Source organism: Gavia stellata, chromosome 1, assembly GCF_030936135.1.
Source record: "Gavia stellata isolate bGavSte3 chromosome 1, bGavSte3.hap2, whole genome shotgun sequence".
NCBI classification, from domain to species: domain Eukaryota; kingdom Metazoa; phylum Chordata; class Aves; order Gaviiformes; family Gaviidae; genus Gavia; species Gavia stellata.
Genome location: NC_082594.1, coordinates 74,339,388 through 74,353,328, shown reverse-complemented (window position 1 = coordinate 74,353,328; position 13,941 = coordinate 74,339,388). Strand labels below are relative to the sequence as shown.

The 13,941-nt window shown below is 42.5% G+C and overlaps 1 protein-coding gene across 1 annotated transcript in view; it reads left to right on the top strand.

Annotated features, from left to right (window-relative positions):
• The window catches only part of OCA2 (OCA2 melanosomal transmembrane protein), a 184,945-nt gene that overhangs the window by 124,313 nt on the left and 46,691 nt on the right, over positions 1-13,941 (top strand). The gene's annotated exons all lie outside the window — the stretch shown is intronic.

The window sequence follows — 13,941 nt, the reverse complement described above, 5'->3', positions numbered from 1 at the left end:
TAGCCTTCACTAAAACATAAAATGTATTAAAATATATAATTAAAAATACCCACAACTATAGATCCTTTGATGTTCTTTTACAGTTACAATAGATCAAATTTGTAAAACATTTTTCAATTTGAAAGATTCAAAAAGCCTATCAAGAATCGAATGTATGGCATAAAAATATAGCAGTTATTTAAGAGGAGCACTATTCAGCTTTGTTTTTGAACTTAATTGTTGTGTACAATGTGTAATTGAAACTGTAGAAAATTCTTTTAGTGGACAGAATACACCTACCTGAGCTTGATTTTAACCAGGACACTGATATTGAAAGTTCCTATTGTTTCTAAAGGAGTCTTTTAATGGTGAGAAATCCTGGGGCTCAGTTTTATGTCTTGTCGGTAAGACAGCCCTGATTTAGGTACATATTTTGTCTATGGATATAAAACTCATAATCCAAATCAAAGGGTGGTATTGTAGGGAATGAGAGTGACTTGAGATCTTTCAAAAGAAGGATGTTGCTGCTCTTGACTTTGAAAGGCAGGCAAAACAAATAAGGAAATTTAGGAAATGCCTCACAGTTTTTCTTTAAAGACTTCAGTGCAGTCTTTAGCAGTATTATTATGCCTCTAAATTGTACAGATCTAGAAGCAAAATACAGCAGGTATTTTGTATGTCTTACACTAATATCTAATTTACTTTCTGAGTATACTTTGCATTGTTTCTATGATGTTTGCAATGATGGAAATGAGTAACATGGACTTAAACTGTGATTGCTGTCCATTAAATGGCAGTCTACTCGCTTGTTCTTAATGAAGAACTCATTCAGTTGTTAACTGAAAGTTTTGGGTTTTGTTGTAGCACAAAGAACAGCATCATCGGATATAAGCACAAGGAATCTTTTCTCTATATTGATATTGAGTGCTGTCGTGGTTTAAGCCCAGCTGGCAACTAAGCACCACACAGCCGCTCGCTCACTCCCCCCAGGTGGGATGGGGGAGAGAATCGGAAGAGTAAAAGTGAGAAAGCTCGTGGGTTGAGATAAAGACAGTTTAATAGGTAAAGCAAAAGCCGCACACGCAAGCAAAGCAAAAGAAGGAATTCATTCACCACTTCCCATCGGCAGGCAGGTGTTCAGCCATCTCCAGGAAAGCAGGGCTCCATCACGCGTAACGGTTACTTGGGAAGACAAACGCCATTACTCCAAATGTCCCCCCCTTCCTTCTTCTTCCCCCAGCTTTATATGCTGAGCATGATGTCATATGGTATGGAATATCCCTTTGGTCAGTTGGGGTCAGCTGTCCCGGCTGTGTCCCCTCCCAACTTCTTGTGCACCCCCAGCCTACTCGCTGGTGGTGAGAAGCAGAAAAGGCTTTGACTCTGTGTAAGCACTGCTCAGCAGTAACTAAAACATCCCTGCTTTATCAACACTGTTTCCAGCACAAATCCAAAACACAGCCCCATACTAGCTGCTATGAAGAAAGTTAACTCTACCCCAGCCAAAACCAGCACATTCTCCACCCCTTATTCCATACCATTTACGTCATGCTCAGGTCTCACACTATTCAATACATTCTCATTAACCATCACCCCCCTTCCCATCCTTTGATAGAATACACATATTCCATTCCCTTAGTCTATGGACCACCCCTGAAAAATGTCCATAAATATCTGCAAATGTCCACAAAATGTCCATTGAGTTAATTTGGTCCATGACTTTGGGCTCCATCTGTTATGGTGGTCACTCAGGACAAGTGTTGTATTGCATGGACTTTTTGGGCACCACAGCCAGCTCAGGTGGGGTCACTGCTGCACTTGCACTGCTTCTTGTAAGGCTTGTCCTCCAGTGGTTCAGGTGGTTCCTGCTACAGTAATTCCTGTAACATGCAACTCAAATCATGGGTTACAACAATTTAAAGGTATTTCCATTACAATCTCTACCCCAGTCCCTTTGGACCAGACCACAGGGTTTAGCACTGCAATGAACTCCTCCCCTTGCTCCTAGCCTGGCTAGCAACAAGGGGTTCTTGCTATAATAATTCCCATAACATGCAACTCAAATCCTGGGTTACAACAATTTAAAGGTGTTTCCATTACAACCTCCACCCCTGGTCCCTTTGGACCAGACCATAGGGTTTAATATTGCAATGAACTCCTCCCCTTGCCCCTGCTCTGGCTTGGACTTATCCACAGACTGCAGTTCCTTAGGATTGTACCTGCTCCAAGTGGAGCCTTATCTGTGTGCCACAGTCTCTTCAGGGGTATACCTGCTGCAGCAGAGAGCTATCCACAGCCACAGTCACTTCGAGGTGCACCTGTTCCAGCGTGGCCTTATCCATGGGTCACAATGCCTTCAGAGATATACCTGCTCCAGCGTGGCCTTACCCACAGCCACAGTCCCTTCAAAAGTAAACCTGCTCCAACATGGCCTTTCCCATGGCTGCAGTCTCTCCAGGGGTGTACCTGCTCTCTTGTGGGCTTATCCATGGCCTCACACTTTGAGGTGCTCCAGCATGACCTCATGCACAGCCGCTGATGCTTCCAGGTGTACCTGCTGCAGCATGGACGTATCCACAACCACAGATGCTTCGAGGTGTACCTTCTCCTGCGTGGGCTTACCCTTGGACCACAATCCCTTCAGAGTTACACCTGCTGTGGCACAGACATAACCACGGCCACAGACGCTTCGAGATGTACCTGCTCTGATGTGGGTTTATCCATGGCCACAGACACTTCGGGGTGTCCTGCTCCCACATGGACTCATCCACAGGTCACAGTCCCTTTGACTCGAGTTCACACTGGAGTTCCAGCCTGTCCAGTACAGCAGCACAGAAAGAGCAGCGATGCCCTGGCCATCTGCCAGCCCAGGCGCATGGCCATTGCTGTTATCAAAATGTTCCCAGGCATAGCAGAGTAAGATGATAAGCAGTATGGCAGTACAGCAAGCAGCGAAAGCAAAAAGCAGCCACTAACGAGCACTAGACTCTAATAGACAGTAAGGCAAGCAAACCCCATGGCAAGCACAGGAGCCTGCCGATTAATAGCTAAACAGCAATAACAGCTATAAATTTGATCTAGCACATTCCAATCAAACCTGTCGTTATCTTGAACCCTTCGAGCCCCACGTTGGGCGCCAAAAAGGACTGTCGTGGTTTAAGCCCAGCTGGTAACCAAGCACCACACAGCCGCTCGCTCACTCCCCCCAGGTGGGATGGGGGAGAGAATCGGAAGAGTAAAAGTGAGAAAGCTCGTGGGTTGAGATAAAGACAGTTTAATAGGTAAAGCAAAAGCCGCACACGCAAGCAAAGCAAAAGAAGGAATTCATTCACCACTTCCCATCAGCAGGCAGGTGTTCAGCCATCTCCAGGAAAGCAGGGCTCCATCACGCGTAACGGTTACTTGGGAAGACAAACGCCATTACTCCAAATGTCCCCCCCTTCCTTCTTCTTCCCCCAGCTTTATATGCTGAGCATGACGTCATATGGTATGGAATATCCCTTTGGTCAGTTGGGGTCAGCTGTCCCGGCTGTGTCCCCTCCCAACTTCTTGTGCACCCCCAGCCTACTCGCTGGTGGTGAGAAGCAGAAAAGGCCTTGACTCTGTGTAAGCACTGCTCAGCAGTAACTAAAACATCCCTGCTTTATCAACACTGTTTCCAGCACAAATCCAAAACACAGCCCCATACTAGCTGCTATGAAGAAAGTTAACTCTACCCCAGCCAAAACCAGCACAAGTGCCCAAACTGTCCTCTTGCTCTTTTCCGGAACAGCCAGAAACTGTATCCTCCTATAAAAATCCAGCTGCTGTTTTCCTTAGCTCTTTCATGACATTCAAAGTCTGGGCCATCTTCAAACTTTTTCAGTATGAAGTTCTTAAAGCCCAGCAGTGCTGTAAAGTCTTTGGTGTGAGAGCTAGGCTCATTACCAGAGTCCCCACAGTTAAAGAAGATTCTCTGATCTTTAAGATTACTGCAGATAATCCTCTGTGGCATGGAAGATATACAGAAGAAAGTTGTGAATGTAAAATGTAAAAACAGCTAAAACTGAGGGTGTACATTTGACAGACGTACCTTCGTCTGTATTAAGGCAATATCAGAGGCCTGCTTGGCTTTAAGACACTGAGTTAATATGTAAAAGCAACACCATATAGGAATTAGGGCTTCTCCCCCTCATAAAGGTGGCAGGATCAATAGCCTGACTAAAGTGGATCTATACCAATGCACACAGCATGGGCACCAAAAAGGAGGAGCTGGAAGCCATTGTCCAGCAGGAAAACTATGATATAGTCACACAACTGGAGTGCTGGATGGCTACAAGGTCTTCAGAAGGGACAGGCAAGGAAGGAGAGGCAGTGGGGTAGCCCTGTATGTCCAGGAGTGTTTCGATTGTCTAGAGGTTAATGATGGTGACAACAGGGTTGAGTGTCTGTGGCTAAGAATCAGTGGGAAGGCCAACAAGGCAGATATCATAGTGGGAGTCTGTTATAGACCACCCAACCAGGACAGGGAGACAGACAAAATATTCTATAAGCAGCTGGGAGAAGTTTCGCAGTCCCTAGCCCTTGTTCTTGTGGGGAAATTTAACTTACCAGATGTCTGCTGGAAACACAATACAGCAGAGAGGAAACAGTCCAGGAGATTCCTGGAATGTGTGGAAGATAACATCCTGACACAGCTGGTGAGTGAGCCAAGTGTGGAAGGCACTCTGCAGGACTTGTTTGTGAACAGAGAAGGACTTGTGGGAGACGTGACAGTTGGAGGCTGTCTTGGGCACAGTGGTCATGAAATGATAGAGTTTTTGATTCTCAGAGAAGTAAGGAGGGGGGTCAGCAGAACTGTTACCCTGGACTTTCAAAGGGCTGACTTTGGCCTGTTTAGGAGCCTCATTGATAGAGTCCCTTGGGAGGCAGTCCTGAAGGGCAAAGGAGCCCAGGAAGGCTGGACACTCTTCAAGAATGAAGCCTTAAAGACACAGAGGCAGGCCATTCCCACGTGCCGGAAGATGAGCTGACAGGGAATAAGACCCTCCTGGCTGAACAGAGAGCTTTTGCTGGGACTCAGGAAAAAAAGGAGAGTTTATGACCTCTGGAAGAAGGGGCAGGCAACTCAGGAGGACTACAAGGATGTTGTGAGGTTTTGCAGGGAGGAAATCAGAAGGGCCAAAGCCCAACTAGAACTTAACCTGGCGATGGCTGTAAAAGACACCAAAAAATGATTCTATAAATATATTAGTGACAAAAGGAGGGCTAAGGAGAATCTTCATCCCTTACTGAATGTGGGGGGTAACATAGTGGCAAAGGATGAGGAAAAGACTGAGGTACCTAATGCCTTCTTTGCCTCAGTCATTAATGGTAAGACCAGTTGTTCTCAGGGTACCCAGCCCCCTGAGCTGGAAGATAGGGACGGGGAGCAGAATGAAGCCCCCACAATCCAAGGGGAAATGGTTAGTGACCTGTTACACCACTTAGACACCTACAAGTCTATGGGACTGGATGGGATCTACCCAAGGGTACCGAGAGAACTGGTGGAAGTGCTCACCAACCCACTTTCCATCATCTACCAGCAGTCCTGGCTAACTGGGGAGGTCCCAGTGGACTGAGGTTAGCAAATGTGACACCTGTCTTCAAGAAGGGCTGGAAGGAGGATCGGGGGAACCACAGGCCTGTCAGTTTGACTTCGGTGCCAGGGAAGATTATGGAGAGGTTCATCTTGAGTGCCACCATGCAGCATGTACAGAACAACCAGGCGATCAGGGTCAGTCAGCATGGGTTTATGAAAGGCAGGTCCTGTCTGACTAACCTGATCTTCTCTGACCAGGTGACACGCCTAGCGGATGAGGGAAAGGCTGTGGATGCAGTCTACCTAGACTTTAGTAAAGCCTTTGACACCGTTTCCCACAGTATTCTCCTAGAGAAACTGGCGGCTCTTGGCTCAGACAGGTGCACTCTTTGCTGGGTAAAAAACTGGCTGGATGGCCGAGCCCAGAGAGACGTGGTGAATGGAGTTAAATCCAGTTGGTGGCTGGTCACAAGTGGTGTCCCCCAGGGCTCAGTTTTGGGGCCAGTTTTGTTTAATATCTTTATCAATGATCTGGATGAGGGGATTGAGTGCTCCCTCAGCAAGTTTGCAGATGACATAAAGCTGGGCAGGAGTGTTGATCTGCTCGAGGGTAGAAAGGCTCTGCAGAGGGATCTGGACAGGCTGGATCGATGGGCCCAGGCCAATTGTATGAGGTTCAACAAGGCCAAGTGCCGGGTCCTGCACTTTGGTCACAACAACCCCATGCAATGCTACAGGCTTGGGGACGAGTGGCTGGAAAGCTGCCCTGCAGAAAAGGATCTGAGGGTGTTGATTGACAGCTGGCTGATGATGAGCCAGCAGTGTTCCCAGGTGGCCAAAAAGGCCAACGGCATCCTGGCCTGTATCAGAAATAGTGTGGCCAGCAGGAGTAGGGAAGTGATCGTGCCCCTGTACTCGGCGCTGGTGAGGCCGCACCTCGAATCCTGTGTTCAGTTTTGGGCCCCTCACTACAAGAAGGACATTGAGGTGCTGGAGCGTGTCCACGAGAAGGGCGACGAAGCTGGTGAGGGGTCTGGAGCACAAGTCTTATGAGGAGTGGCTGAGGGAGCTGGGGTTGTTCAGTCTGGAGAAGAGGAGGCTCAGGGGAGACCTTATCACTCTCTACAATTACCTGAAAGGAGGTTGCAGAGAGGTGGGTGTTGGTCTCTTCTCCCAAGTGACAAGTGATAGGACAAGAGGAAATGGCCTCAAGTTGCCCCAGGGGAGGTTTAGACTGGATATTAGGAAAAATGTCTTCACTGGAAGGGTTGTCAGGCATTGGAACGGGCTGCCCAGGGAGGTGGTTGAGTCCCCATCCCTGGAAGTATTTAAAAGACGAGTGGATGACGCGCTTAGGGACATGGTTTAGTGGTGGACTTAGCAGGGTTAGGTTAATGGCTGGACTTGATGATCTGAAGGCCTTTTCCAAACTAAACAATTCTATGGTTCTATGATTCTATGGTATTGAACCTTTTCTCAGCAAGGACATTTTTCCAAGCTTGAAAAGAGTTACCTTGGCAGAGGTGCATATATAGATGTAAGTATGTTATTAAGGGTGAAGTATGAAGTATATGTGGTAGAGGACGTCATTTCAGCTGTGCTGATGAGGATTTATAGTTTGGATGGTAAACCTTAGATTTTAAAATGGAAAGGAAGAGAGCTATGTATAATATGCAGAATTTTATTCTATATTACATTGATTTAGAAAAACAATTTAAACCAAATATCACGATGACTTGATTATAATGCTGATGAATTTGAAATGCTTGTATTAATGATTTTCAATCTGTGTAAAATAACCCTATGCTATGAAGTTCTGCAAATTAGAGATATGATAATGATCAGACATGACATTGGAGACTCCTATAAAGCATATGTGGAGTTTTATTTAATTTTATTTACTTGCTTTGTGCATTTGTTTGTCATAAATTACAGAAGGTTCTTTCTAGAAGCCTTGGCCACTTCTGTTTTCAGAATTATATAGACTATACAAACTCATTATGTTGTATTGGTGAGTTGCTGCAATACAAGAATACAGACTCTGCAAAGCTGTCAGCCGAAGAGGTATGTGCAGTTGGAAGGTAGCACTCGGACTATCAGATAGAACATGACAAGGAAGCTATAGCAAGCTTCAAGTGCAGAAGATAATACTGGACTATATACTTTTCTTCCTCTGCAGAAACTTTCCAGACAATGCTCCCTTTTCTGCACCTTGAGTGGTGCAGCAGAGAGGAGAAAAAAAAATCTTAGTCTGCAATATACATATTGATTTATATTGATGAATCAGGCACTCAGTATGACACTAAAGAAAGTTATAATCATGCCCTGGGTATTATTTATACATATATTAATAAATATCTCAGCACAGTTGTGGTTAGCACACCTAAACCGAAGAGGGGCACTAGCTGGAGTTGTGAAACTTTTTTAAACAAGGCACTTGAACTATAGCAAAACATAACAGGTAGGCTCCAATCAAAAGTCAATTTGATTAAAGTCAGAATCTGAATTTAAAGCAGCTGGATATTCTAAAATCACTTAATGGAGGGACACCTTTTTTTGTTTTTAGTAATGTGATCTTGGTCTGCTCAGCTTCAACGTAACTTATGATAAAGTTGAATAATACACTTTTATGCCAGGTGTCTATATATGGAACTATTTTTCAATATTTGGTCTCTAACAGTGCCATGTGTGGAGAAGCTGTGAAATGGAGCTGACATAGTTTTAGCCTCTGATCTAAAAATCAGAGATAAAAAAATGTGCAAACTGGGGCTTGTGTGCAGCATTAAAGGCTTTAAATGTAACCTACGTGAATATGTGTTTCAGGGCATGAGAGAATGGTGTGTCAGAGTATACTGCTGACCCTTGTTATAGCAGTTTATTTTACCCTTGTACTGGATAAGTTGACTTCAAGAAGAGAGGTGATTTTAGTGATCACCTCAGGTTCTATATCTTTTTTACAGATGTCTGGATTTGAAAGAAGATTATGGATTTCTTTATGTCATTGAAGTAACAAGTGCAGGATGTTCAGCAACCTGCCTTATTTATTTCACAATTCTGGTAGAAAAGTGACAAATTTAGATTTCCCCTTTTCCTCTCGTAGCAAAAAGGTAGCAATGAGCATTGAATAGTGCAATACTTACAGTAACTGTCCTGCTGGTGGTATAGTAGTGGTGATAAAAAATGGTAAAGTTCAGCTGATTAAAAGTGTGGGATTGAGTGCAGTTCAATGAACTTTTTGGATAAGTTAACTCAAAACTTTGAGTCACATTCTTTTCTTTTTTAATTTTTTAAAATTTTCCTATAAAGTCAATGTGTATGCATTTGTGCACAAACATCCCATTCAAAATGTTCCCAAATCAGTAAAATTAAAAAATGTTGATATCATAAGACTGAAATCTATAACATATAATAATGTTGAATGAGATCATCCATGCTTTCTCCCCTTTACTGCCTACGACTTAAGGTTCCTTGTTATTTTAGGGACTGTTAATGGTTTAATTGGCCTTGATTCTGTAGCTCTTTATTGACTGCAAAGTTTGATTATTCAGGGCTTGTTAATTTTTACACATAAAAAATATTCAAGAATTGTACATTATTAAAAGATATTCAGGACTTGTAGACATTTAATGACTTTGTTTAATGAGGCAAATCTGGTTTAGTTTTGTGTGAAACAGAACATTTCTGAAAGCTATGAAGGCTGTCCCCTGTAAGGCTAATCAAAACCATAACTGTTTAGTGTTCGCTTCTGCAGCCAGATTTGTTACATTTGCTCAGTTTGTGCTTTAAGTAGAGAGATGGAATATGCTATAGAAGGGAAGCAGTCTACCTTTATTTAACGATGTAAAGCATATGGGAGAGTGCACAGAGTTTTCTTTTGAAAATGGGTGGGAAGCTGGCTCCCTTCAATCAGTTTTGCTTTGCACTGTAATGGGATGGTTTGCTTACAGCAGAGCTGTGAATCTTCACCCTAAAATCATTCATGACTCTCTAACAAACTCCTGGTTTCAGAGTGAGAGCCCTTGCCTGGGACAAAGCAGAGCAGACAGCTGTGCCTGTGTAAAACTGGGCCTGTCACAGATGTTTGTCCAAGGCCAGGGAAAAGCTGTTCTCGGGGCTTGTGTTGACATGAAAACAGGGTAGTCTTTTTGCTTTTGCATTAGCTAGCCAGATATGCAGGGAAGAGAAAATGCAGAAAGACTACCAGTTAAGCACAGGCATAGCTTGTTATCCACCGTCAGTGCACGTGGAGAGGAAGTGGTCTGTAATGCTCGTAACAAAGCGAGACTTTTCTGTAAGCAATCCACTTTTAAGCTTCTGTCGCACAAGGTGCTATCTCCTTTATATTTGACAAAGTTACTGTTTATGAAGGCTGTTCATGCAAGGCCAAATAGCTTTATTAGTGATAATCCCTTCCCTTTGTTTTCTCAGTGCTTTGAGTAGTAAACACTAATCCTGCTGGGCACTTTGAGGTCATTCTCCAGGCAAACATATTAATGCAGCAAACCCAAGGATCAGGCTTGCTCTTGAAGGGGCAATACCACAGGGACTCCTGAGAACTAATGGTATTTAGATGTAATAGATGTGCTGCTGACAAGTAGAAATCAACAGCTGAGAATGAGACTTACAGTGAGAGGAAACATGTTATTGATGCAAACTCTCTCCCTTTTGTTGTTATGATTCTACCCTGATTTCCCAGCCCCTTCCTTTAGTAAGCTTAATCAGTTCTCCCAGCGTTGATTTTCAGTGCATTGCAGATTATAGTCACCTGGGCAAATTCTGTTTACCAAGGGAAAGGCTGCCTGTGCCCAAGGGAAGTGCATTACGTGTGGTGCGTAGGTTCTGGGTTTGAATTTGGCAGTATCTGAAGGAGCGATGTAGCAGAGGGTAAATAGCTGAACACTGGGTTGAGAAGAAGTAGCTACAAATGGAAGCAGAAGGCTGGAAGAAGCAGGGCTGGTAGACACTTCAGGTATCAAATCAGGCTTACGAAACCTTGTCAACACCTTCCTGGTTGTACCAAGTTAGCTGGACATGCAAAGGCATGTTTTAATGTGTGGGTTTTGGTTTTGGATCTTTCTTTATAGATTTATTCTTAACTAAAACTGTTGAATACTTTTATGTAATTGGAGTTGATTTCACATTCCCTAAAGATATTCAAAGTAATTTGCCTTGAGAAATACCAGAAAGATACTTTTATATCACCTTTTCTGGACAGAAACAGTAGAAGACCTTCTACTGTGCTTCTGCAACGACTGTGCAAAGCTAGGGCAGGTCCATGGAAAGATAACATGATCCGTGAGGATTCCTCTGTCATTTTCTTCTCTGTAGCCTTGGCAGCAGCAGCTCTTTAAGTGACATATCTGTATCTTTCTATGATCACACTTTAAAATGAGAAATTCTTTTGCATTAAGAAAAAGGTCTTGATTTCATGCTTATGAATTATTAAGCTTAATTAGTATTGACAATAATGCATGCAGTCTATCACGAATAAAAGGCAGAATAGATATGGAGGAGAAATGTATGGCTTACCTCATACATATTATATACTATTGATATCAGAAATATAATATTTATTGTAACGAATCCAGTTTCTTAATAACCATCTGCCTTGTGATAAAGGATGAGTTACAGTAGGAGTCATCAAAAAAAGTTTTAATAGGAGTCGTCAAAACAGATTGGTTATTACAATGTTATTCTTTGATACAGTTCACCCACGTGTTACTACATTTTAAGCATACAAACAAGCAAGCAAGAGTCTGTGCTATGCTTTTTAAGCTTAATTATTCTTAAGATTGGTGATGATGTGAAGATAAAGTCAAGATTGTGTGAAGTCCTAGAAAATGCGTATTCTTCATTTACATCAATTGGGATGAATTTAACGTGTGTAGGTTTCCATGTACATTAACCTGGTCTTGGTTATCTGAATCTTTCCATGATTCAGAGGTCACAGTGTTCCTTTTTCACTACTGAGTTAAACATCTGCTGTGGAGACAGATGTTCCTGGGAGGAGAAATGAAGTTTGCCTCAGTTGTTAATTTCAGTGTAGTTCTTTGAAGCCTGCTGAGCCAATACCTAATTAGACTGCACACATGCTGCGAACAAATGAAAAAGAAATGCTGCTCCTTTCAGATAACATTTAAGGTGACGATTTTTTCTCAAGTGAAATCTACTTGGGGAAATCAATTCACTGCTGAAGCAGAAACTCTTTCCATAATACTTCATTATGTGAAGGCATTACTATAGCCCATGTACAGTATAGGAGAGCAGATGCTGTTTGGAGATCTTGACTGTATGTAGTCACAGCCATGGGACAAGTGCAGTTTCAGTCTTGTTTCTTTAATTTGAAGCCAGAGCTATATTCCTTGTCTACAGTAATATTATTTTGATGGCGTTGTCTGATTGTGCTACACATAGAGTAGAAACCTCTTGCGAAATTTTTGGAGTCTGTAGACTACTGATTAGTTTTGGAATTGCAAATTCCTTAAGTGGTCCTGCCTGACTCCTCTAATAACATCACCTGTATTCATTTGTTCTGTTTTTGCATTAAAGACTTTGTGTCATTAAAGACTTTGTGTCTTGGATTTCTCATGTCAGAGCCTACCAGGAACGCTGATGTTCCAAGTTCAATTTCATATCTTTAAACGTGCATTAAAGTAACTAAAATATGCTTTGAGACAAAGAGAGGGCAAGGGAAATGAACTGTGCAGTTCCTAATGTTCAGTGCTAGACACTGTTTTTTAAAGGTTTCTGGTCTTCTAGTAAAGTTAGTCATCTTTTCTCTCCACACCTGAAGCATGTCTGGGTGGGTGAGTGATTCACTGTGTATGATAAGAAGCCTAGGTCACAAATAGCCCTTGATGTCTCACGAGAATGCTCCACAATGCTTTTATGATCTGTAGGGATATACCCTGCTACTGATGTGCAGTTCCACTAACATCAGCAGAGCTCCTCATAGACAGAGAAGACCTCTGCACCCAGCTCCAGCTCCTTTGCAACATCAAAGCCTTAAAAACAGAGCAAGTAGGAAGCAGCTCACCTAGCATAGCTCCTGGGAGAGCAGAAAAAAATAAGAATTAAAAAAATAAAGGGACGATTAAATATATGAAATAAAATGTCTATTTGGGATTGCAGGGAGTGGGGGGGAATGCTTTTCTCATCTTGCATTGTCTGTAAGATTTCAGTTTTTTTCTTGTTCCTTCGAGGGATCAGCTCAAGAGCTGTTTGAGGCTGCTGATGAGAAATCAAAACCAGTCTCCTGTTCTTAATAGGTGTTGTTTAGGTCACTCACCTGAGACAACAGATATCCATGTTCAGATCTCTACTTCAGGTTGAAAATCTCAGTTTGCTGCCTATTTTGTGTTGATAGTAATTGCTCATCCTGGACTAAGTAAGAATCATGTTTTCTCTTTGGACTCAATTGGAAAAATCTTGGCCACACAGGGGCTTTTTTCTTGGAAAGCGTTGGCTTTCATAAAATCAACTTAAAAAAAAAGAAGTCCTGAGCGACTTTTTGGGGTTTAGTTCTTTCTCAAAGTTGTTGCTCTGTCCCTAGAATGACCAGTCAAAAACCTATATCTTAGTATCCACTGACACTGGTATGGCTTTGAATCCAAACTGGGATTAAAATTATTGCAATCAAGCTCTTTCTCCTACCCTTTTTCTTAAGAGAAGAGGAAGATCTTCCTTCCTCCAAAGTTCCTTCCACATCACATCTTTTCTCTCCTCTTCCTTACTTCTGAACTCTATCACTTCATTTTATTTGAATTTGAGAGTGTTCTATTATTTATTAAGAATATTTTTAGAAGTCTGATTTTGTGTGCATTTTCAGGTGCAGAAGGCCATATGGGTACCATGTGTGAAAAGTTAGGGGAATAATCCTTCTGCCTTTATTCTGACCTATTCTTTGGTAAACTGATCGCCAGGTGACCTGAAATATTTACTAAGTCAAAACAATTAACTGGAGCATTAATTGCCTTCTGACCTGTTTCTCTCAAAGTCAGACCAGAAGAGTTTCTACTGAGCAGTATTGTTTAACAGGTCCAAAATGAGAAGACTAACTATATGCCAATAGAAGCAAAGGAAGACTTGTGCTTAGAATAATGGATTGTTAATGTAGTGATGTATGGCAAAAGAGATGACTTGCCATAGTATAAAAAAATTTTCTCCTAGATTGGTACCTCTTTTGTTCAAAATTTCAGTTAAGGAACAGAATGTAGGAGTCACTGTCACTTCCTGAGTCGTGCCTTAGATCAGAAACATTTGCTGAAGACATCTGCTTTGTCGAAGTCTGGTACACAGCATTTCTTAAATCTGAGGTATGACTCATGGGAAAGCTATAGAAAATGGGTCGGTCTTTCTGAGCTCTGAATACCTGACTTCTCTACATTGCCAGATTGTTGAAA